Here is a 22123-nt window from a genome sequence, read left to right on the forward strand (position 1 = left end):
CTTACTTCTCTTACTCCTAGCGGGAAATTTCATTTATCCAAAGTCAATGAGGAAGCAGGAGAGGAATGTGTGAATGGTAATCCGAAAGATGATTCCCCGGTAAAGCAAGTTCAAACCAATAATTTAAAATCTACCCGTTTGTTATCTTTATATCTAGGAGATCCTTTGTTGAAATATTATTTAAACACTTCTTACTGCCAACCTTCATTCATCAAACTGATCGTTCCGAACTTGACTGGCGGACTTCTATTGAGAAGAGCCCTATTTTGAGGCAGAAGCAAGATTCAGCAGACTTTTTATTAAAGTTTTCGACCTTTAATATGATTAAGTGTGTTTGCAGTATATGGTACATTGATATTTTATATCGAGATCTGTCAAACAATGTAGCCTGTTATGTCTTAAGATGTTTTACATTAAGATTTTACGTAGTTTTTTCCTTGTCATAGGAAACACAAGAAGATTTGTATTCAAGACGTACGGTCGTATCCTTCGGTTGCGGTATTCACAGTAACTAAACATTTCTTTTGGAATCTATCCAATCTATTTGATTTTCTTATTAACATTTCTTTTTGCTTCTTTAGCATCTTGATACGACCGATTCTTCGGGTAGGGATTTTAGGGTATATTAATAAGGGATGATTAAATTTATTTTCCAAGCTACATTCTAGGTAGACATGGCGTGGTGAACCATGAAATACTTGGACACCCCAGTAATTAACCCATCATTCGGTAATTATTGGAATTTTTTTCCTTCTTTATGCAGAGATTGAAATTTCGTTGTAACCTGTGTATTCGTATCCTGTATTTTAGACATATGCCTCTGTGTATATTGAATATTAAAATTTAATGATGTTTCATTGTATTACTATTATAATGTATTTTATGTTTGATGAATATGTCACCATTTGTGAATTTATGATATGTATTAATGCCATTTGCATATTTCAACAGATTTCCACGAAGAATCTGAAGTATTTCCGTATAACTGATATTTTGATCTTGTGAAATATTTGTGTACTAATATTTTGCATCATGTATCTTAAGACTATGTTAGCATGTATTGTGATATATTTCAAGTATTCTTTTTATTGTATTTCAGTAATCGTAATTTTTTCTATTTAGTGGAACAAGAACGCATACAATTTTAAGAACTAAGTACTCAACATCAGTATTCTTTTACATTCTTATATTTTGTTTTGAACATGATTATGTTCTACAGACGTCTTGTGTAACATCCCACTACCTCATAAAGACTAATGAATATTCTTTTACATACATTTTCGATATTTTTTAACTAGTTTCACTTTAATAAGACAAATAAATGTTTAGATGGAACCTGGCATCTTTCTCAGTTAATGCATCTGATTAGTTAAAATGATTCAACGAGATATATGTGTGTTGGCATGCGAATTCGTGGAGCGTTTCGGACACACCTGGATGAGGAAATAAGTAAATGTTTTTCAAAAGAATTCTTCTTTGTTGCAGGTATATATGTGTGTCTTACCCATATTTGTGAATTTAATTTTCTTTTGTTTATTAGTATGCAAAATTTTTCGTTCTTACAGTTCACACAAAATTATCTCACGAATGTTTATTTGTCTAAACCTTCAGTATTGTTACGATTTAACATCCGCTTACAGGTGAATTAACCTATATTTTTACGATTATTCATTATCAGAGTAATAAATCGATTAATATATTCTCTTTGAAGTTAACATAATTACTCGATATACTCCTGTATTTTGAAAATATTTAGCGTTTTGTATTATTACATTTTATCTATACTTGTCAATTTTTATTTAAATATTTTAACCATTCAATCATAAATATTTTTAAAAGAAAAAAGAACTAACGAACTAAGAATATATATGAAAATAAATAAATAAATAGAAACAAAACTATATAGCCCTATTAACATTTTCACACATTCAGGTGAAACCACGTTTTCGTTTTCACGTAATCAGTTTAGCCCAAAGTATTATACACATCACAAACAAATAGTGAATATATTAAAGCTTGCTTAAAGTGAATGTTCACAGTGAAGCGAGAATATTTATTCTCTGTTTTGAAAAAAAAATAATAGAGGCTTTCATTTATGTGCTACGATCGTCTTCGCACCCCATAACCCCAATTGTCAAGAAGACTGGATTTCACCAATTGGAACTTTCATCGCAGAAGAAAGAAGAGAGAAGAAAGAAGCCATCTGGATATGGAATTTTCAGGAACATCTCATGGAATCTGGAATCAGCTGATAGTCATCCATCTGGATCAACAGTGTTCTAAACAAAATAAATAGCCCTAGTGATTTATAGTGAGAAATCTATATTATTTTAATTATCCACTACGAATAGTGTTCATCGAAAACAGTCTTGCTAGTGTTTTCCCCATAATCCACCATACCCAGTGAACCAAGAACAGTGTTGCCAACTCCGTACTTTGGAAAAGAAGCCATAAACCTTAAAACTTGTTTTGCCATGTGTGTTTACTCAGGATTCTCAACACATTACTTCGTTGACTCGCAATGTGTGGTAAACTTGCTGCTCGCCAAGTTGTGACCGTCTGCCCGGCTACAAAACTATGTTTTTGGACGACCAGTGTATTTCTTTTTAACTTTTATTCATGCAACGAAATTATTACTTTATTCATAGAAACGAACAGCTTTTTTTCCTTTTGGTGAGAACTTCAATTCTTTTGTGTATGCAGGTGCTCTTCGGCCGTTCTTATCATTTCTCACGATAGAACAAAGAACTTGTTGTTTTTCAATGCAACTTTTATAGTCTAGACAGTGTGTTTCGTCGCAGCAAACTTTTTTCTTTCCCTAAAATAGTTTCCAACTTATAGTCTTCGTGACCATGACTGTTCCGCATATACTTTTTTCTTAACAACATTTATTAAGATTGGGAATATTTTTGGATACGAAGGTTGATATTGTGTGGGAATGATATTGAGTTTGTCATGTTCTCACGCACTCTTGTTACGTCATCCTTCCTGCCGTGAGAACAAGTGTTCATATCCTGCAGGAGTCGTAGGTGGAATGACTCATACACACACTTACCATCGTTCGCTCCTTTCCACTGAGCTGTTTCACTTATAACAGTAGTACATAAAAATCCTATAACCATGGAAAGAATTTATCGATTTAGACTGCTACACTTTTTTTTGACTGTTCTTTACAAGCTTCTTTCTCACGGGATCAAATCAAATGTTGGCAGTGTTCTCTATTATAACATCGACTCATTGGCACTGCGTATGAATGCAGAAAACATTAACATTTTTTTTATTATTTGATAGAGTGCATTGTCAACCCTAAGTGTCGAAACGGGTTGTTCCCAAGAGTGAGTAGAAGCAAGGAGTTACCTAAAGAGTTAGATATAAGAAGAAGTGATAGCAAGAAGTCATTGTACGAAAAACTTCGTGGTGCGACATTAATATATAGGATGTGAAGTAAAAGGACAAATACTTCCAGATATATAGTGTCCTTTTGGAGTCAAGATACTTCGTTGACCAGCGTTTATCCAACATTTCCCCTTTCCCCTTGTCATTACTGCAAAGTGAAAGTCTTGACTCAGTGCGAAGAGTCAATTTATAGTGCAAGTGATAATTAAGCAAGAGCTATGTTTCTAGTGTTCGTAAACGGTGTGCCCATATCTACATTTGCCATGCAGTGTTAAGAATTTATTCTTCATTTCGTTTATTCGATGGCCTCAGTGCAATTCCTTCTTTTTGAGCATTTAGCTCTATAGAGTGAGAATTTTGTGTGTCTTTATATATTTATATATTCCTTATTCCGTTCCGTACCCACACATATTCATACTCAATAAATAGGAATTTACCTAAATAAATATTATAGTCTTCATTCGTGTGTGTGCGAATTCCTGCGAGCAGACGGCTTGCCAGTTGCTTATATGTATGCGTGTGCATACGTGAAAGTAAGTGTTATACAACCTAAGTCTCAAAAGCACTAACGTGGCTCATGTCAAATCACTCGTCATATTTCCATGTTATCAATCTGCGCCCAAACAGAGTATGAGCCAGGACCAGAATTGTTATCAGCTGTTTTCTTAGGGAGTTCTTCGGGAGCCGGCACCCAAGGGAAACGATAGGTAGCAATCATAAAAATATATTTGTTTAATTAAATAAGTCAACATTTATACTTGAATAATCAGTAACTTGCCTTAAAATTTAGAAAAAAATAATTATAAAATTAAGCAATAACAGCAAGTTATATTTACATCAACCTGTAAAGAAAATATGAACAAGACACAGAATTACATTGTGGCGTGAAGATGAGATTGCGTACTGTTTCTTAAGGTAGTATCAACTACACACTTCGACCCATATATCAAACTTAAGTTGTTTTTTATGAGGAAATTGGTTAGGAAGTTACTTGTAGAGTCTCGATTGTATTGAAATAATGTGTGTTAATTTTATTGAAAGGAATCTCTAAAGATGTAATTGAAATAAATTTTAAACTGTCATACAATTACAATAATATATCTTTATTACTATTCATTACGCCATACAGCTCATAACAATGTTCTCTGTTTGATGTGAATACGCATTCAGTTTAAAACCTCTTACTTTCCTGAAATATTTATTTCTTGCTTTCCCTCGTTACGTCCTTCTTGATATGCTTCATTATGTGCCTTTATTTCATCATGGCTGCCATATGGTGATAAAGGATGAAATGATGCACCATACATCTGAAATTCAAATATTATGAAAGTTATGTTTTCTCTATTGTAAAGGTGGTAGGATTTATTTGGTATCTATAAAATTTGATAAATAATGATTACATAAATAGAAGAAAATCAACATATTTCGGTTTGGAGTTTAGCTTTTGTTATTACTATTTTCTTCTAATTACTTATACTACAGTTCCTACCATTAAAAGTATTAATAAATCTTTCATTCGTAGTATTGTGTAATTATTGGCAAGTCAATTGCTACAAATAAGAAGCTTCTGTTGACCTTTCAACTTCACTTAGAGTTTCTCAGTTTTAATTTTATCTATTAATTGTAGTCTCATTCGCACCTCCTCCTATCTTCTGTCACCGTACCTCTAAAACGTCACTCACGATAAGTCCCTACTTAGCCAATCACCCAAACAGTTTTTCTTCCTCCTAGTAAAGTACAGTACTCCACACGAAGGATTTTATCTGTCCCTTTCTCAATTCTTTATACAAGGTCGCACAAAATAGATATGTTTTCCTCTAAATGCTTCTTTCGACTTTCCCTTCCCTGCTTTTATTTCACATTCACATTTCGTATCAATACTAATAATACTACAGAGATATCGAAAACTAGTCACCTGTTCCATTACTTCTATATTTGGCACCGACACCTTCGTTCCAATTACCATGGTTTTTGTCCTTCTAAGATGTATTCTCACCTCGCTTATCCTCGCATTTTCATTTGTAAAGCTCTGCCTGTTTCCCTTCGTAACTCGTTTGGTTTCCTGTATATCTTTTTGCCATTTTCCATGCCAATTTCTTTGAACGTATTTCTTTAACTCATTTTTCGCAACACCTGTTCTGCAACTCATGGTTTGTTAGCCGTTTTTGGTTCTCGGTAATCCATTACTTCTTCTACAGACTGCTGTATGCAAAGTCTAATTTTTTCTCAAAGTCTGTTTCTATCTGCAACCATCCTCTCCTCGTTTGAGTATTTTTTTGAATTTCTTTGAAAAAAAGATTCTTACTTCCTCGTTTTTCAACTTTTTGGTATTCAAAATCTTGTTGCCTACTTTACTTCTGCTACGTTTTTCAGTTGAATACCAAGCACAAGGTTATGATCATAGAACATATCAGCCCCGGAAAGGGACTTAAGTTCTTTGAGCTATTCCGATATCTGTCCTGAATAATAATAATAATAATAGTAATAATAATAATAATAATAATAATAATAATAATAATAATAATAATCTACGTTCTTAAAGTTCATTGTCTAACTAGGATAATAAATGATTATTAACTTAGATCCTCATTAAACTCTATTAGATCCTATATTTAATGCACTTATCTGCCAAGGTAATTATCAATTATTTTTATTCCTCAGGGAAGGATTAAATTGATAGTTAAGGTGTAGTTATAACTTGTATAGAAGGGCTTCACTCAGATTCTCATTAAACTCCGAAACTTTGAGATAATTTCATATGGTATTCAGTATTCTGTGGATGAGTTGCTATTGTTCTAATGCAGCTTATACCCTTAAAACTTTTTTCCCATTGATGAGTACACAGGAATATATGTTACATGAACTTTCCCTCGATAAGATAAGAGAAATGATTCTGAAACACTTAGCTGCCATTAAATCCCTTTTCTTTATAACCGATTAACTCAGCGTGATGGCAACCAGGCAGCGTATATTCTGAAATATTTTATTTTACCGCTTTGGCAAGTTGTCGAAAATCATGTGAGGAACGGGAATGGGTATCAGAAAGATCCCAAACTAACAATAGACACTGAGGAAGCTCCTGAAGTTTGCTATGGGGTGAAGGAAAGTAGAATAACTCGATTTCTTCTCTCTAAGAGCATTCTTGGGTAGAACACTTTGGAAAATTGGGTGATATTCGTACATAGAGTAGTTTTTAACGGGAAACAATGCTACGAAAACCACCGTCTCGGACCTTAAATTGGACTAATCTTCCTTACGAAATAAAATCATCCTTAAGGTTGTCAAAACTATTGTTTTTTTTTAGTTGAACCTCGTACCATGTTTGTTGAACTCAACGTAAGCGACGAGACTGCTCTACTATTTCGCTATCTTAAATTGTAGCGTCATGGTCATGGATCGCAAAGTGAACGAGAAGGATATACCGTGGTAATTTTTGTGTCTAAAATTTAAAGATAAGTATGTTCAAGGAAATTGAATCAATGATAAAGTCGTCCTCTTCCAGGGAATTTTTAAGCAATATAAAAATGAAAGAAATAAAACATTTAAAAATGAAAAACAATTGGACATTAGTTCGTCAATTATATAGTATTGACCGTAACTGCTTGCGTTTCATAAGTTATCCAAATCTATTATAAAATCCGTAATATCAGCAACTTATATTGAGATCAACGTATAAAGAAAACATTTTCAAGGGTCACGATGTTACATTCAAGCAAGAAAATGAGTTTGTTTGCTGTTTCTTAACGTGCTGTAAAGTATTCAACTACAAACTTTGACGCATATATCTAACTCAACATTTTCTAGAAGGAAGTTCGCTTTGAAGTAGCTTGTAGAATCTCGCTTTATTCAAATTATGTGTGTTAATTTCATAGAAAGGTGATTCTAAAGGTCTAATTAAAATTAATTTTAAACTATCTCATTATATAGTAAGGTATATTTATTACAATCTATTAAGTCGTACAGAACATAACAACGTTCTCTGTATGATGTGAATACATATTCCCTTTTAAACTTAATACTTTTCCTGAATAATAATATTTTGGTTAGCATCGTTAGTTCTCTTTTGATTTAAATGATTTTCTTCCTGTATGTATCCATGGCTGCCATGTACTGAATAAGGGTAAAGATGAGGTGATACCCCTTACATCTGAAATTTAAAGATTATTTGTGTTATATTTTTTGTAATGTAAATGTGATAAGAAAAGCCATATTCATTCTATTCATTTGCCATGAGTAGAATGTAACGAATAATGGTTACACAGATAAGAGAAGATCAGTACGTTTTAGTTCGGAGATTTGATATTAGTTTTTCTTAGTTAAGGGTATAACTATTATATTTATTGCTACAAGTGCTAAAAATACTAATATTAATAATAAAGTACGTTATTAATTTATTAAAATATATACTCAATTCCGTGACATTGGATACATTTCAAATGGTCATCTCCATTATGTCGATGAGTTATGGTTCTTACATGAACATCTAAAACTCTCAAAACCTTCTCCCTTCGTGTAGTACACAAAAATGTACGTTACATATAGACAAGGTTATCCTCGATAAGAAGAAAGAAGCAGTTCTGAACAACTTAACTGCTAGTAAATCCCTTTTCTATGTCACTGACTGTTTGGATATGATTAACCCCTTCACATAGGACTTCTTTCGGATTTTTTTTTGCAATGCTGTATGCTTTATTGTATGGTCCTTGAATGCAGTATACCCCAAGTGTTAATAGTTACAACATGATCATTATGTATTAATTACTATGTGAAATTAATGAAACTACATGATTTGAAATAATAATGTTTATTATATCCTTACCTTTACTTGGTTTACACAATGATACAGGCAGTGAAAGTGATGGTAAAAGTGATGTCCAAAGTGACACTTCAGTTGATGCTAATATCGCACTGAGTATCAAAAGAGGGAGAAAGAACAAAGAAAAAGAATGGAAATGGGAAGAATTGGACAATGAACCATTGTCATTTCAATTATCGGGTTTAAGTAAGGGCCAGAAGAGGCACGGATGTTCGTTTTTGTTATTTACAAGACGAATTAAACAAGTCAATGTGTCAAGGGAAATTTCAAGATTGCTAGGCGCAAGAGACCGGTGTATCTAGGAGCCGAGGAAATAAACAAATACTTGAAAAAACGTCTAATACCGACTGATTGCCTTCTAGGAGTCTACAAACACTTGGTCTAATACCAGGGTTACCCGTAAATTGAAATGACAAGGGTTCATTGTCCTTTTCTTCCCATTCCCATTCTTTTTCTTTGTCCTTTCTCCCTCTTCTGATACTCGGTGCGATATTAGCATCAATTGAAGTCTCACTTTTGACATCACTTTCACTGCCTGTATCACTGGCAGATTCACAGGAGTTTTCTCCATCATTTTCACTAGTAATTTCTGAATCAGTATCACTTGCAGCCAAATAATTGTCTCTTTCCTCGGCTCCTAGATACACCGGTCTCTTGCGCGTAGCCATCTTTAAATTCCACTTGACACATTCACTTGTTTAATTTATTTTGTAAATAACAAAAACAAACATTTGTGCCTCATCTGGCGCTTACTTAAACTAACAGATTCACAAAACACATTAAACCTGTAAGCTTCTACCATCTATCGACAGTAAGCGAAAACAGCCGCTCAAATATCGGAACGCGTGACACGCGTTAAAATACGGAAGTGAAAAGTGAAAAGCAACGCGTCCAGCGCGTCAAAATATGACAAGGGGTTAACACCAGCCAGCCAAGTCTCTGAAATCTTTCATTCTAACGCTTTGGCTACTTACTGAAACACCACATAAAGCACGACATTGGCTTTTAGAAGAGTCTAAACTAACAACATTCATTGGTGAGACTCCTGAGATTTTCATTGGGATAGCCGAAACTGAAATAAGTAGAAGTCTTTTCTCTCCAGGCATTCTAGTGTAGAATATCTTGCATAATCGGGCGATGTTGGAACATACACTCATGGTCCTATAAAGGCGCTAAGGTAATGTTTATCATAGATATTCTATGACATGTCTTGGAAATAATATACATTGATTTCAGAGTTGAAAGAACTTCAGTGAGCGAAAGTACCTCCTGACTGTAATATCCTGCCAAGATGTGCTGGAAACTTTTCGTAGCACTGCAGTACAAAGTAAAAACGGCGATTTCATTATATGTCGTGTATGCAGCTATGTTAGCTCATTTACTTAAATTATTTTCCCTTCTATTGTATATACAAACTCATTTCCATTTTCAGCGGGGTATGTTTCATAAAGTTTAGAGCTAATTCTTATTCTTTTCTGGAAGAAGGTAGTGTTCACGCAGTTTCTAATTCCATTCGAATGTAGAGTTCTCCCTTGTATTTTTAAAAGTACGATTTTTGAATATCATGTTGATAGTCAAAGTTTTGAGTATTGCAGGATTGCTGTTTGCAATTGCTGTCCGAATGGTGCTTGTAGCATTCGAGGTTTGTGTAATAAATCTTTTACTTACGAGTAGGTCCTTCTCTGACTTTAGTGTGTTGATCTCATAAGTATATTAAAATGTAAGGAAAAGCAAGGAAATAAATCAACATATTAACAATTAACATAAATTAAGCGGAACAATTTTTAGTTTGAATATAAAGTATTCAAGATTTCTCTAGTTCCTTGTTATATATAAGAACAGCCTACCAAAATGTTGGATGAAATTTGGAAGTCATTTTACACTAAGGAGATAATTGCTAGAATTAATAAATCAAAGAAGTTAAAAGATCTTTAAATAATACTCGTTTAATTAACGGATTGAAATAGAAATCCGTATTTATATAGTTAAACAAGTGTATTTTAAAGATCTCAGACATTCTTTAGATAATAAGCAGCTATTTTTTTTAAAAAAATATATTACCCTTTTCTTTGCTATGACAACTTTTTTTATGGTAAGCGCTCTACGAATTTCAGTAACTAATACGGTGATCACAATTTTGAGAATTGTATATCAAATTCATTTTTAAATGTAGTTGTCTTATAAAATAAATTAACACTATTTTATGTTTGTCTATTTTACTTAAGTGGTAGTTAAAATTTCATATTTAAATTCAAACAGAAAATTTGGAAGTAAATTGTACAGACAGGTTTGATATTTTTTTTCAAACATTAGATCATTATTTTGAAATATGTAATTATGACTGACAAAATTATAATATTTAGTGTCAATATTGCAAGGTACTCAGTTTCTTACAAGGAAACAACGCGACATCAACAGCAACCTCTCGGACCGTAACTTAGAATAATCGTTATTACGAAGAAAAAACCTTGTCATCAAAACCAATTTTTAAAATTTTAGTGTTTTATTCAATCTTTACTTGGAGAAAGTACTATCCAGTAAGGAATATTAATAAAGTTAGCTCAACCTTTGACATTGAAAATACTCATGCTGCAGGGTGAGTCGCGTATGATGTCGAACTTTCAATTTCAAATATGTTGATAGTAATGTATCAATGCTTGTAAAACTCAAGATATTGCTACGTGATTACTATACTTTTGTGCTATCTAGATTGTGGGTCAACAACATGTATCAGAAACTGAAGAAAAAGGATATATCTTGTGTCTAAGAGTTAAAGATATGAAAGTGCAAAGATATTTAATTAATTATAAAATCGTTTAAAAGAAAAGGGTTTATTAATCAATATAAAAATAAATCGGTTGTTAATTAGTCACAGTACGGAAAGTGGTTGCGTAGTGATCTATCCTTTTGTATGTCTCACAAGTTATAAACCCCCTCATAACAGCAACATACATAGTAAAGGAAAAATTGACTAAAAAAGTGTTATTCTGAAAAAAATATTCCCAATATGAAATTTTGGTCAGGGGTCACAGTTGGTATGAGATTTAAGAATCTAGTGAGTCCATAAAAATTCGAGGGGGAAAGTCGTTTTATTGGGGGGAGGGGTAACTCGTGAAAAAATGAAAAAAATATTCCGAACATGGAAGTTTGGTCAAGGGTCACATTGGGTATTGGGCTTAAGAATCTAATAAGTCCATAAAAATTCGAGGGGGGGATTCATTTTTTGGGGGCAAATTCGTTTTTTGGGGAGAGAGTGAAAACTCGAGGAATAGTAAAAACTTAAAAAGTATGTCATATAGGGTGTCTGCTAATAGATTTTGAGGTACGCTGAATCGATTAAAGCTAGTATCAAATTCATAAAACAAGTAGTTGTGCAGTTGTTTTTTTGTGCAGTTGTTGTTTGTGGTGGGGAATAGTTTAATATCAGAATAACGCTTTTTGGTCAATCTTGCAATTCTAATGAAAACTGCGACCTGTTCTTTTAACATTTTGAGAAAATCATTCTTAGTTGCTGTCTGTAGATGAAACTGTAATGTAATTCAAGATATAGGTTTAGATTACATTTAACTGGAAGTTGGCATGAAGATCACCAGAATGAGAGACCAAAAGATGTGAAACTGTTTTGTTTACATTGTTGGAGTCGATATCTGTTTAAGAAAAGTTAACGAATGTCGATCATTAAAGAAATATTAAGATTTCGTGTTTACGGAACGTTTGTTGTGAAGAAATTGTGTGTTTCATATTTTTTAAATGTGTAGTCATCTTGTAACTTCTGCTGGTACTCGTTTCATGCGTGATTTTACGTTCCCTGATTTATGTAGTTGGGTCTTCCTTTAATGGTAGTAGCACTTTTGTGAATAAATATTTTACTAATGATGTCATCAGCATGACTTGGTTCTTAATTTGAATTTCTTTCTGAGATTATTAAAGAATAGTTTAATACAGCATTAGTAACTTTATTTACGGAAGGCGTTAATACATTATATGTTATTTTTTTGTTTGCTAGAGTTTTTGAAAATCACGAATCGATATTTAATAAAGTATGCAATATAAATAACCACTGCATTGACTACTAAATGCGTTGTTTTCTTTTTTACTTTCAGGGTATGTATGAGCTGGATGATGAATCCACACCGTAAAGGAAGCTTTTGGATACCGAAGAAGCTGGGCAAAAATCTAATAACTTGCGAACTAAAGTGTAGCAAAGAAAGAGCAGATGGGAAGTACAAGTTGGTAAAGGAAGATAGCAGGATAGTAGTCCATCGATCCTGCAGGAAGAAGTATACAAAGTCATTTTATGCCCATAAGACTAAAAGAGAGTCAGGAGAAACGGAAGATGAACTTGCCTACTCACCACAGAAACGGTTAAGATCAACAGGTAGTTTTGATTTTGTTGGTGTCTGTTTTTTCTGCTGTGAGAAAGTTGCTGCTGATCTAAGTAAGAAAAATGTGAACAGAAAAATTCGTGTTGCTAGATCTGATAGTTTCAAGAAATCAGTGGAAACAATTGCTCTTAAACGGAGAGACAAATGGAGACGGGAAGTTTATAGAAGAATCTGCACAGTGAAGATTGAGGTCGTGCAACCGAAATATCACTATAGTTGTTGGAAAAACTTCCAAAATATAGGTGCTTCTACATCAACGCCAGGACGTCCTCAAAGTGATGAAATCACCCAAGGTATGCAGGTTATATACTCATTTCTTGAAGAAAGTGATGATTGCCAATTCTCAATGAATGAACTGAGCGAAGTAGCTTCAGATTGCTCGATCAGCATACCAACAATAAAGATGAAGTTGCGTGAGCGCTATGGGGATGAAATAGTAATAACGAGCGATGAAAGAAAACGAACAGTTGTATGTTTCCTTAATACAGGTGAACAAATCATAAGTGATCGCTGGTATGAAGAGAGAAAGAAAAACCAGGAGGATGAAGAAATGAGAATCATGATGAAGGCAGGGGAAATAGCTAGAAAATATATTGAGAACACAATATATGAACAAAGATCATGCAGCAACACACGTAATTACGTAAAAGATATATTTGAGAATGTTCCAAAGCAACTACAAGCTTTTTTTGACACTGTTACCCACAAAAAAGATCACGTAAGTCAGAATCACCGAAAAAACTGCTGTTTTAAGCCACTGCTTGATTTCACTTGTGAAACCAAACTTGTTTTTGTCTCCTGTTCTGCTTGGTATAGCATCTTTCATACATCGAAAAGTTGGATGTAGGTTACTCATTCAAGTGCTCCCAAACTTGTGTGTCTGTGCAAGTTACCATGATTTAAAGGTACTGGAATCAACTATTATCCAAGCTCCATCTCTGACAGTTGATCCTGGCACATTCGCTCAATTTGTTTTCGATAACTTTGACGTAAATGTGAATACCATAGATGGTTCTGGTACATTTCACAATATGGCTGGTATTATGTGCGTCACCCCAACAAAAGATGTTCAACACTCTTTCGATCAAATAACCAAGCAAAAAAATTAACACACTCTTGTATAGCTGGAAAGAAAGGTCTAGTTGCAGTCATGAAATGCCCAATCACAAATGGAGTTGCACTGAGTAAATTCACTTTTGCAGATCTAGATAAATTAATGCCTGAGATTAATAAGTATGATGATTTCCCAACACCTGTAGATGTTTTATGGATGTTTGGTAAAATGTGGAACAAACATGGGACACCTGGCTAGCAGGGCTTTTTGGAAAAAGTGACATCAATTGAATATAGTGATGTTTCCAAAATAATACAGTTGTCGTTCATCATGGCTCCACCATTTGACCCTGATACTGTTTATACGGCTCTTATGATGGCGATCGAAGAGGGAAACAAAATATATCTGAAAACCGTTTTTGTCACTTTTAATTTACCTCTGTTTATGAAAGCAGTAGACATTGTGCTCTCAGCGCCTCCTGATTCTCCATTAAACAGAGTTGTAGTAAGACTGGGTGGGTTACATCATCTTATGTTCTTTGTGAGGGCACGATTGGATTTATCATGGCAGATAGTGGGTTACAAGAGTTACTAAGTATTGTGTACGCTGAGAACACGGTTAAGCACATACTCAGTATGCATGCTTACGCACGTGCTATCCGTGCTCACATGTTGCTGTGTACAGCTCTTGGAAAACACATACTACAAGACGTAACTGTTTCTCCTGAAGAAGAGATACAAATGAAATATTTACTTAAGGATTTAAAAGACCTACCGACAACCAAAACCCGCATTGAGGAGGACATGTGAGTAAAAAGTGTATGTGAACAACTGAAAAAACATATCACAGAAATAGAAGATCGGGGACCCACGCAAAGCTTTGGTTGCAATACTTTAAAATGGTTACTTTAGTAAAGCGGTTTATCGAAGCGGAAAGAACAGGGAACTGGGAACTCCACTTGTACACAGGAAAGTTGATGGTACCTTATTTCATCGCAAGTGGACATATACACTATGCAAAAGCATGCTGTATATACTTGCAGCTTATATCCACGTTACCTACAAAAATGAACCCAGATTAATACCGTAAATTTGCTGCAGGTTATTCTACCATCAGACGCACGAACAAATACTGTTCAGCAACATTCCAGACATGGTGGTAGAGCAAACTGCCAATCGGGGGTTCAAAGTGATGGGAGGATTAATTAGAAGAGGTAACACAGATAACGTGTTAAATGCATATGTTGTGACGAAACCAGCTTTTTCTGATATTGTTAATGCACTGGAAGATTTATCTGGAGTTAGCTTTTGTACGTCTGAGCAGCATGTTGATGCTCGAGAAATTCGCGTACAAAGAGACGAATTAGATGTACACAAATTGTATTCATGGTTAGAGTTTCATGATCCTTTTTCAAATTCTACTTCCGTTCTTGTATCCCTTGGGACTGGCGTGACAGGGAATGATTTGATCAATTGCCATTTATCAAAAGAAGTTGGAACTCGAAGGATGAAGGAACTACTAGGACAGCAACTCCAGGACGTAAAGTTAAGGAGATGTGATAATATCAGGCCCCTAACAGCAGTTCACTCGTCGCTAAAAGTGCATGATCGAGTCATCAATGTTGATCCATTAATTTTGTATCAACGAATGCTCCTCAAAAGAGACGAAGATCTGTCAACTTTCTTCAAGTATGAAATAGCTCCTTATCCCTTATCGCTATTTGTGAGCTCAGGCATACGGAAAATGTAAACTCTGCTTTGTACGATGAGTTTGTAAGTTGTGAACCAGACAGTGAGGATATTTTGTTGCAAAATGTGGCAAGGTACGTCATTGATAGCGGCCACTTGCTATATGCACTGAAGTGGTACACCAAAGAGAAAAATCAAACATACAAGGACTTGTGCAGCTCCTACGTTAATTATGTTCAAAAGAACTTCGTCACGCCATCAATCACAAATTCTCAAAATGTCAGTCAGGCACTAAAACATGTTGTAGTAGTGTTTGATGGATACAATGATCCAAACAGCACAAAATCAGATTAACATGCGCGCAGGTACAAATTGTCCTGTCCCCGTGTTAATGTCGAAGAGCACTTGCCTGTGTTTGGAAACCAGATAAGGTTCTTCTCTAATGAGGAAAATTACTGACAAAAGCTTTCCAAAGCAGTGGGATTGAAGTTCGACAGTCGACTGGAGATGCTGACAGACTAATCGTGCAGACTTCCATTGAAGTACCTTCTATGCCATTTTCACTCAAGATACATATATTCTAGTCATAACAACAGCTCTTGCTCCAGTCGATCAGGAAACTTATGTGCTTAAGCCAAAGATTCGGGGACGCAAACGGAAATTACATTCTTCTCCAAGCCTCCAAGAGCAACATGTCGGTATGAGAGACTATATTCTCCTGGGTCACGCGTTCAGCGGCAGTGATACCACCAGCGCTATTTATGATAAAGGCAAGGCGCAGATCCTAAAGTTGCTTGAGACAGACAACCGTTTAAAAACCAGTATCCATATATTTAATAAAAGGCATTCAACGCAAGAGGAGGTCATGAACGCTGGAGAAACTATTTTTCTGTGCCTGTATGGTTCTAATGATAGAGCACACACACTGGATGCTTTTAAATATATTATGTTCCAGAAGTCTTTAAGGAAAATTACAGCAAAGCTAGAATCACTTCCACCAACGTCCTCAAGTGCAGCACAACATTCCTATCGTACATACTATCAAGTACGACTTTGGATGGAAAATAAGTTGAATCCGGAAAACTGGGGTTGGACTCGACAAAAAAATGAAAATTTGCAAGCCACCAGGACCACACTCGAGCCTGCTCCAGAAGCTGTACTCAAATTTGTATTTTGCTCTTGCAAAGGAACTTGCTCGACTTCGCAGTGTACTTGCTTGAAAAGTGGTGTCAAGTGTTCACCGCTATGTAAAGTCTGCGAAGGAGGAGCATGTCTCAACATGGAAACTTAAGAGGATACTGCAACTACCAATATGAAAGATGAGGTCGAACTTGTGTGTGGAGTTGATGAAGCTATTGTTGATGATGACGATGAGCATTATTTACTATGTTAATACTATTGTTACCTATGATATAATATGCTTCATACAAATTAATTCATCAGAGTCTAATTGTAGCACATTTTCACTTTTTCTAATTACTTATTATATACATTTCCCTTACTTGTCCGTTCATATTATTTCAGTAGAAATATCATTTTTATATTAAAAACAACTTGTTTTATCAATTTGATACTAGCTTTAATCGATTCAGCGTACCTCAAAACCTATTAGCAGACACCCTATATGACATACATTTTAAGTTTTTACTATTCCTCGAGTTCCCGCTTTACCAAATAACGAATTTCCCCCCAAAAACGAATCCCCTTGAATGTTTATGGACTCATTAGATTCTTAAATCCAATACCAAAGGTGACCCTTGACCAAACTTCCATGTTGGGAATATTTTTTTTCATTTTTTCACGAGTTCCCCTCCCCCAATTAAAACGACTTCCCCTCCTCGAATTTTTATGGACTCATTAGATTCTTAAATCCAATACCAAATGTGACCCCTGACCAAAATTTCATGTTGGGAATATATTTTTTTCAGAACCAAACAATTTTTCTTGTACTAATATGCTGACAAATAAACTTCAAGTATATGGGTAAGTGAACAGTGGGTCCGCTCTATATGATAAGGAAGTACGAAGACGTTTCTATGTACTTTTATTATGTGTAGCGAATAAGACGTATTATTGTTGGTAGTTACGTAATAGATTACGTATTTTAAGTAATATTCTGTAGTTTTTTTAATAAATTTAAGTCGGTATTTAATTATCGCAAGTTGGTGATACATGTGTGTGTGACTTTGTTTAAATATCTAACAGTGGTGATGAGAAAATTTCGTTAAAAATAAATGAATGGCCGATTCCTACACAAACGGCAAACAATTGTTTGAACCCTATAATCCAGAGAACGGTGATAGAATTTCATTTGAAAATATTTCAAAATATTGCATTGGAAATTATATTCTAGATAAAAGAGAGTATGTGTTTTAATCTCGGTAATACGTCAGACAGTATATACAGCAATCACACAACTGGTGTCATCAAGGAAGGCAGCAGATCTAAAACATGCTAACTTAATAGACGTATTACTCAACAATACTAATAATGTACAAATTATGCTGTAGAAATTTTCAAATTTAATAATCGCTGCACAGAATAACACTGTATAGTGACTCTTTCCTACTTCCTTATCATTGTCCAATTACCCATATCCTTGAAATGTATTTCCCAATAATATTTGCCCCCATTGCTTTCAGATTAACCATATCCTCCACTTATCATCATCGTCCACCACTTTCTTCCCACTTTTCTCTTTTCGTGGTTTATTATCTACTCACATTTTCAAAATTTTTCCTCGTTCACCTTTTCTTCATTTTCTTTCCCCATGGTTTATTATCCACTCACATGACGAAACATCATCGCTGTCCTGAATCACATCTCTTGTTCTCTCCATATTTGTTCGCCCAGTCTATTCTCTTTTTCTCATTTTGTTTTTTCTAGACCTACTTCATTTCAAATCGAATTGGCATCGATATAATTTTGTATACAATCGTTAGATTTTGGAATGAATTTTTGAATTCTTCTCTCCATTCGAGATAATTCAGGTTAATCAAATAAGTCCTACAATATTGTTAATTCCATCTGCATTAGTCGCAATAATTGCTGACTCTTTAAAACCTACCCTTGAACTCACCCGAACTTTGCCCCATAAACGGAATCATCCTTTTATCAGCCGTAATAATGGTATATGGGCTTGCTTCTAATTTATTTTTCATAAATATCTTGATATATGTTTATTTAGGAACAACAATAACAGCGACTCCAGTGTCCAACTTAAATTTCCTTTCCCAGAAGGAATGGATACCCTACAGCTTTTACTTATGGCCGAAAATAAGTTTTTGTATGTCAGTGAATTTAATCTTAATAAACCTAACGTCTAATTTACATTTTCATCGTGTATTCCTTTCTTCCGTTTGTTGAATTTCTCTTTGAACTATTGTCAACCAGATGCTGTGTTACATTGTTGCTTGATTTGGTGTGTTCCTTTACGAAAATTGTTTTCGCAGATGACCCAGTATCTGGATCGCTACTATTTTCATTGACATATAACTGCTGAGATTCTGATGACAAATATTTATTACACTTTTTTGTTGGTGACACACTTTAGCAAAATTGTTATACATTATAAAATATATTGATATCAACTTATAAAGGAAATATTACCAAGATACAAAAGGTTACTTTAAGGCGAGAGGATGACATGACGTGGTGTTCCTTATAACATGTTAAATTCAATCTTATGTATAACGATTTTCGCTAAGAAGTTTCTTTTTAAGTGTTCGTTGTATTCAAATAGTAAGTGCTAATTTCGTTGAAAGGAGTTTCTTAAGGTCTTATTAAAATAAATTTTAAAATATCACACTACTTCAATATCTTTATTACTAGCCATTACGTCGTACAGATAAGTATAGTGCAACCTATATGACGTGAATAAAATTCTGTTTTAATAGTAACGGGGTTGAATATTTATTTTCTGTTCACCCGTGTTTGATCCCTTCTGGTGTTGCGTATTCTCTGCTTTTATGCCACCACCCCTGCTACTTATAAGATAAGGAAAATATTGCGGGGATGAACCATACATCTGAAATTGAAAGATGGTGTGAGTTATGCTTTCTCTATCGCAAATGTGGAAAAAAGCTAGGATTTACTTCTCATGACTAACAAGTGTTAAATAATGATTTCAGAAATAAGTGAAGTAGAATATGTTTTGTTTTGAGAATCGATACTAGGTTTAATATTATTATTTACTATTGATATTAAATATTATATTTTATTGAGTACTATTCTTATTACTACGGGTACTTCTAATATTAGTCACAATAAAAGTGAGCTACGTTCACAAAAGTTCAATATGGTTTACCTAAATAGTAAGAGGAACGTATATTCAGTTAGATAATCATTAAATTAGTGATATTGAGTTAATTTTATTAGGTCTTCACCATTCTGTCGATGTGCTATTAATGTTCTGAGCGATTATTTTCCCATTTCACAGAACATATGTATGTACATTGAATACAGAAAAAAGTATTCGGCAAGAGCATGATGATTGTGTACAACTTAGTTAATAAATATCTCTTTATATTACTGATTGTGTCAGTGTGAAGGCCACCAGACAGTCCAGTTTCTGAAATATTTCATTCTACCTCTTCGGCAACTTATTTAAAATAATGTAAGGCACTGGAATGATTCTTGTGAGAGACCATACTAATAATAGGCATTTACGAAAGTAAGCTGACTAAATTTTTCTCTCTCTGGCTATTCTTTTTTACAACACCTAGGATATTAGTGCAATGTTAGTAAGTACACTTGTATTTATGTTAAGGTGAAAGTTGCAATATTAAACACAGAAATTTTATGACGTTGATTTGGATATAATCTACATTGATTTTAGTGTTAAAAGAACTTCAATGCGTGGCACGATTTCCCGACCGTAATGTGTTGTTATGATGTCTTGAAAGTATTTTCCTCGCGCTGCAGTACAAAGGTACAATGACTTTTCTGACCTGTGAAGTAGATAAAGTTGGTTGGTCTGACCTACGTCTGATTCTCTTGCCGTATTTTGTATTTCGTAAGTCATTCAATGTCATAAAGAGACTGTGTAACTAGAGACTTACTAATGATACGGAGTGACTAAATAGACTATTCCTTAAATAGTAGGTAATGAAATGAAACAATAACTGAAAGTATCGTTTATGATACCTTTTTAAACGTCGGAAAAGAAACTAAGAATTATTGGAACTGATTACTCTAATCAATAACATAAATTGTAATTAAAAGCAGCAATTGAATTCCAATACACCTACTAAAATTTAAAATAAATTAAGCGTGCCAATTCTTAGTACGATTAAGAAGTATTCAAGGTTTCTCTAGTTTCATTTTGTATAAAAAAGAAAACAAACAATCCAAATGTTGGATAAAATTAACAAATCATTTTACACTAAGCAGACAATTGCTGAAATTATTATATAAAGAAAGGTCGAAGATCTTTAAAATTTACTTATATAATTAAATAGATAACTATTATTATTATTCAAATAAAAATCTTTTTTTAATTAAACAAGTATATTTTAAACATCTCTAATTTTCTTTACCTAATAAACATATTTCATTAAATTGAATATTTTTCGTTAACAGAAACTGAAAATATTATCTTTATTATACTTAGGCATTATGGTGTACGACGTCCACACTAATTTAGTATAAACGAATTTTCTTAACCAATTAGTGCATTTGATTCGAAAAATCGAATGTGTTAATTACGTTTTAAATCATTATAACCTCATATCCAGAAGTTTTGAGAACAAAACCTTAGTTCTTGATCTTCTAACAGTCATGAGAGGGTGTTATTATTGTCGAAAAACTTGCAGTTTGATTTTTCAGGGCAAATTCTTCAAAGCCGGCCATTGTTATTGAAATATCACTAACGTTTCAAGTACATGACTGTTAAAGAAATGTGAATTCGGTGTCAATAACTAAAACCGTTAACAACAGTAGCCAAGTGTTAATGTTACATGAAGACTAAACTATTATTTATTATAAAAACGTTGGTAAAATATAGACCTATTAGTCAAGTATTACCCGTGTATGCGATACTTTCTTTGGCGCTTGCCGCCCACTACAATAAACTTTGAGGCAGACTTCGCTACAGCTCTTTAAAGTGCTCTAAACATACCCCAAAATAACAACTTGTACGCAAATATTACCTCTAGGAAACTCCACGCACTAATTGGTTAATTGCAATTTGTTTGCTATGATAACTTTTGATCGTATGCTAAAAGCTCTCTTAATTTCAGTAACTAATACACTGATCACAGTAGTTTGAATTGTTACTTTCATTCATTTTAAAATATGGCTGTCTAATAAAATAAATTTGAAATAATTTATTTTTGTCAAACTTATTCTCGTCAGTATGTTCGTTCAAATTTCATATGTAAAATCAAACACAAAATTATTTCACAAACGAAGTAAATGGTACATATAAAATGCATGTTACCCTATTTTCCGAAAGTTGGGTCATTATTTCAAAATATTTAGTTACGGTTAACAATACTCGGAAGATACTCAATTTCAGTATTGACCCTCTGTTTCTTAGAAGGAAATAATGCGACGTCGACAACAACTTCTTTCACCTTACTTGAAGTAATCGTCATTACGAAATAAGACCTTGTCAACAAAACCAAGTTTTAAAACTTTTATTGTGTTACTCAATCTTTACATGGAGAAACTATTAAGCAGTAAGAAACTTTTAATAAAGTTAACTCAACCTTTGGACGTACTGACGTTTCAGCCACCTATATATAGATGTCGAACTTTGAACTGAAGATGTGTCGATAGTAGT

General features: G+C 33.9%; 1 long non-coding RNA gene across 7 annotated transcripts in view; it reads right to left on the reverse strand.

Moving 5' to 3' along the window:
• LOC145661996 (uncharacterized) overlaps nucleotides 1-22123 on the reverse strand; it is a 190124-nt gene that overhangs the window by 112656 nt on the left and 55345 nt on the right. The window contains exon 2 of one of the 7 annotated variants that reach the window (XR_014126933.1): nucleotides 4522-4703. The exons of 4 other annotated variants lie outside the window; for them this stretch is intronic. This is a non-coding gene — a long non-coding RNA (uncharacterized LOC145661996). Of the gene's footprint in view, nucleotides 1-4521; nucleotides 4704-7379; nucleotides 7544-19176; nucleotides 19367-22123 lie in introns of those variants that run through there. 2 more of the 7 variants (XR_014126937.1, XR_014126936.1) reach the window with 2 other exon arrangements.

Source organism: Thermobia domestica, chromosome 10, assembly GCF_964235325.1.
Source record: "Thermobia domestica chromosome 10, izTheDome1.hap1.1, whole genome shotgun sequence".
Lineage (NCBI taxonomy): Eukaryota > Metazoa > Arthropoda > Insecta > Zygentoma > Lepismatidae > Thermobia > Thermobia domestica.